The sequence below is a fragment of the Capsicum annuum genome, chromosome 5, assembly GCF_002878395.1.
Source record: "Capsicum annuum cultivar UCD-10X-F1 chromosome 5, UCD10Xv1.1, whole genome shotgun sequence".
In the NCBI taxonomy this organism is placed as follows: domain Eukaryota; kingdom Viridiplantae; phylum Streptophyta; class Magnoliopsida; order Solanales; family Solanaceae; genus Capsicum; species Capsicum annuum.
This window is the reverse complement of record NC_061115.1, coordinates 18818128-18823291: the sequence shown is the minus strand read 5'-3', so window position 1 is coordinate 18823291 and position 5164 is coordinate 18818128. Positions and strand designations below refer to the sequence as shown.

General features: G+C 35.5%; 1 non-coding gene across 1 annotated transcript; it reads left to right on the top strand.

Annotated features, from left to right (window-relative positions):
- The first annotated feature begins 255 nt into the window (after positions 1-255).
- LOC124899076 lies at positions 256-361 on the top strand. The gene has a single exon (XR_007056215.1). It is a non-coding gene; the product is annotated as a small nucleolar RNA R71 (small nucleolar RNA).
- Positions 362-5164: the final 4803 nt, after the last annotated feature.

The window sequence follows — 5164 nt, the reverse complement described above, 5'->3', positions numbered from 1 at the left end:
TTCGCCATATTTTTACCTATTTCATCCTCCTTATTCCTTTAATCTTCATTGAAATAAGATATGGTGGGATACCCTATGGTCACTTCGGATTCCTGGGCATACCACCCTCTATTTTGCTTTGTAACTTGGTCGAGCAAGGTTGATGTAACCTCATAGGATAACTTGATAAGAGACCCTCTGGATGCATTATCAATAATGGTTTTATTCAATTGGTATAATGCTCGATAAAATATTTGGAGAAGCATCTCCTACGATACTTTATGGTTCGGGCATTGAACGAGTTTCTTATTGAACCTTTTCCATACCTCATATAAGGTCTCACTACTAAGTTAATGAAAATTTGTGATTTCGTCTCTTAGTTGTATCATTCTAGACAGAGGAAAATATATATCTAAAAAGGCCTCCATAAGATTGGCCCAAGATGTAATAGACCCAATGGGTAGAGAACTACACCACAAAACCGCTTTACCCATTAAAGAGAGCGAGAAAAGCCTCAACTGAATTGAGTTTTGAGTAATACGGGCAATATCACATGGGACACACACATCAATGAAGTTTACCAAATGTAGGTTTCCATCTTCATGTGCTTGGCCCTCGAATAGACCTTTCATTTGTAACATATGAAGCATTACACTCGTGACATAGAATACCTTGTTTCTCTCGGCCGGTGGGATGCGGATGGCACTAGCATACCCCGCATCATGGAGATAATCCTTATCCTTGAGGTGTCCATGAAATGAGTTGTCATTGCTCCCATTATGTATCATGGTGTCATTATTACTATGAAGATCACCTCACAAAAGGAAAAAATGACAAACAATGTAAAGCAAAACACCACGGCTAACCCAAGTTCACTAAAAATGCTGCACTAGTGAAACATAAGCTGCATCCCTAGCAACGACACCATTTTTGATAATACTCCACTTACACCATCATTTTGATGTTAGGTAGACGTATTTAATATATACCTAAAATCAGTCGGGGTCTAATCCTTGAGGAGTGCTCTCAAGCTTTCAGTACCTATGTGTGTTGAGAGTTAACTATGCGTTAACCCGAAATCTGCAACTAAAACAAAATATGAAAGTAAATTGGGGGTATGGATGTTGAAATTTGTTGAATACAATCACCAAATCACACTAATACGAGGTCGAACAATTATTAAGTTTATCAAATCAAGAGGGATATTGGGGTTATGTTCTCCTAAGTTGTGTTCATGCATGGGTAATCAAGAATTAGTCCAAGTGTTGGCTAAGGGTTATGGGTAGGCTAGATTTAGGGTCCTAGTGTTAACCTTTCGATAAAACACTAAATTTCACTCATGGATTCTTTTAAATACCTCATGAGCATGACAAGTTTACCAATTCATAACCTCATAATAGCATTGTTATTTCTAAGATGATGCTTATAAACATAGACGATTCAAATAATACCCTTATTTCTAAGATAGTGTAAACAAACAAGCTAATTCAAGATGTTGTTTGCAGTTACTCTTTACCCACGTCCCTCTTTTAAGGGTGATATAAGATCCAAGAAAATTGGGGTTTTCACCCATAATTCTTAATTCAACCATAGAATAAAAGCAAAAATCGTCACCATTAACCAACTATTTTGACTAACAATTAATACCCATACATTATTCACTACCTAATCAAACATAACCTCAAGATCTAAGATTAGTTATCCATGAAATTAAAAAGAGGAGATATACCCAAATTTGAATGCAATTTATCCATCATAATCTAAATAAGAGTAAACCCATACTTCAATCTCAATTTACAACCAAAATCCCTTGGAATCAAATTAACAGTTTGTTCTTAACTTAAAAATAGAGTGCCTTTTCTCTCCCCAAAACTAAAATTTATAAAAAGATGCTCAATTGGTTCAGCTCTGTGAAATTCCAATTTTGCCCTTGAAAAATTCTCGGCCTATCGCGATCGCCATCTCTTGGCTGCTATCATGGAATCACGATTGTGTAGCATCTAACTATAATTGTGCAACTCAAATTTTCTGACTGATGGCAATTGTAACCCTCTGATTGCGATTGCAGCATCTGAAGGTCACCACTTGAACCTGATTATCATGCGTTAAATCCTATTGGGGCGGACAGGCACCCTTAGCCGTGAAGGCTCGAGAGAACCAATCCATAACCTTGTACTTCTCATGCAATTAACTATAATAATTAAAGGTTTTTCGATACATGGATATAATGCATTGATAAGAAATAAAAGACAAGCCCAAAACTCTATATACCAGACTTGGTTGTTGGGGCCATAACATCTATAAGATAAGACATTTTTATGCTTAAATTTACATTGGTCTACAAAGCTTTAAAAGATATATAGACATATAGTTAAGGTCAAGACAAACCCTTGTCATATTCTTAACTTTTATATATTACCAAAATATATAGAATAGACTCAAAAAGTCCCGAATCAATTTGGAGCTCACCAATAGCTGTTGGATATCCTGGGCTCCTACTAAAAAGGTGTATTATCCGAAGCACTTATACCCACAGCATGAAATATAGGTCCCCCGTAAGGGGCGTCAGTACAAAAAAATATACTGAATATGTAAGGCTGAAAGTAACCACACATGATATAGGAGCTCACTGGAAATTAGATACAAGTATACAAGTAGTGCTAGTAGACCACCTTTATATATACTTGTAGGGTCCGGTATATTACATTTTTTTCTTCATTTTTACCTTTCTTACTCCATAATATTTGTAAGACATATGATACAAATAACCAGCTGATCAGTGGTAAATAGGCAAATTAGGATCGACCCATTCTAGGCTTATGCCCCTGAGCTACCACCCACATATAAAGGTATTAGGATTGTACCATACTAGGATTGTGCCCTTGAGCTGCCCCCCATTCAATTCAAATTTGTGTTACTTAATTTATTTAGTCTTTGAGATTGTTACTTTGGTGGTCATAACATTATGGTACCTTGAAATAATAATCCACCAATAAGAGATATGTGAATAAGCACTTAATGCAATGACAAAGAGGTATGGATTAGACTGTACACGGATGAAATGTTCAGGAGCCAAAAATAACATACGGGTCTTATTTAACTTAAAGGATAACTCTTGAGACTTTCTAGTGAATGTAAAAATGAAAACTTGATAATAAGCATGTGTTGAGGTATTTTAATGGATTAGGGAGTAAGAACAAGGTCATTAGCTAGATGGGAGGTCATGTGCTGCCACTAGGTATCTTTTATTATAGGAGAGCTTTAGAAGCTTACTTTGTACTACAAGTGTTGGATTTCATGCCAAAGAATACAACATAGAGTAGCCTTACATACCTGGTTCTATAACTCTTCTATTAACCCAACTTAACTTCCAGCCTTTAGGATTGTTTATCTACAATGAAGTATATAGTAAAACTAATATAAGTAACTAGCCAACACATTGTGCTACTTAACTTTTCCCAAAACAGTAACCGAGCAGTAAACCCTTAGTTTATCAATCAAGGGTGTTGTTTTAAGCCTTTAATTTGGACTCCTCAAGAACTTAAACTTTACTTTATACTTTAAACCAAGGAAGAAAAGATGTCTCTTAATAACAAAGAAAAGTGAGCACATCGCTTGTTTTATATTCTGCAATGGACTTAATAATAAAGAATGAATAGCATGTTTGCCTAATCTTCTATGGGAGAATTAAGCTAAACCTTAAGTGTTTTCACTTACCTTGGCATACAAAGGTTGTGAATTCTTTAAGAACCCTAGAAGGAAATATAGGGCTGCTCCTTGTTATTTTAGAGAAAGTAGAGAGAATTTATGAAATATGGTACTTTTTGTGACTTTGAATTGAAGGAAATAACCAGCAACTTGGCCTTCTTTTTAGCCATCACCTTAAAATTGGTTAAATGGGTCTAAGTAGGTGATGCACCTACTTAAGGAGATCAAGCTGCTCAAAAGGTCAAAGTAGGTGATGCACTTACTTGCTTGATCCGTTATTGGGAACAATTAAATTGAGCCATGGTAGATTTAAGTATCAGGCCTTTTCTCTATTTCCTTCCTCTTTTACTTAATTTAGTCCCAAATAAGTATACTAATAAAGGCCTAAATATGATTCATGTACTTGGTCCATTAACTTGGCTCATGTAACTTAACTAGGTGACTCACCTACTAGCTTAATTAAGTCAAGCAAGCACCTCAATAAATTACTCTATTTTCAGTTCTTAATCCCTTTAGTCTAACTTAAAACTTGTATATACTTGGTCACTTTAAGCTTTAGATTCAAATACCGGCCTACTATTCCAAGTGGAATAATTGTATCGATGTTAACTTGGTTGTGTCATATTAAAACATACAGACAGTATCTAGAACTCCATCTACACCATCAATACTCGCATAACAAATCTCGTTCGTTACCTATACCACAAGGCTATACCAAGTTCCGTATAAATAGAACAATTACATACAAAATACGGGGTGTTATATCCTCCTCCCTTAGGAACATTCATCCTTAAATGTTAGCATAATTGTCCAACCAAAACAAATTCAAACCTAAGTTTAATATTCCTGTTATCACATAGTACTTATATATTATACTTACTTTTTATTGCTCCAATTTAGCATCTTGGACTTTCTTTTTGTAGTCGAATAAATGGGGGTACTTGGATTTCATCACTTCTTTAGCTTACCATGTGATCTCTTCTACTTCCTGGTTTCTCCAAAGTACTTTTACAGAAGCTATTTCTTTATTCCTTAACTTCTTAATTTGTCGATCCAGAATTGCAATAGGTATTTCTTCATAGGTGCGATCTTCTGTAATTTGTACATCTTCAGTAAGAGTAATATAAGATAGATCTCTGATGCACTTTTAAAACATTGAGACATGGAACGTTGGATGGATTGTTGAAAGATCTTGGGGTGGTTATAACTCATATGCGACTTGGCCAAACCTTTGAATAATCTTATACATGCCTATATAACGTGGACTTAGTATTCTTTTATTACCAAATCTCATTACCCTTTTCATTGGTGACACATTCAAGAATACCCAATCACTGATAGCAAACTCTAGCCCCTTTTTCTAATATCCACATATGATTTGTATCGACTTTGGGCTGTCTCCAGCCGCTGTTTAATCACCTTAACCTTTGTCATAGCTTGATGAACAAGATCTGGCCCGAACAAGTCATTTTCACCC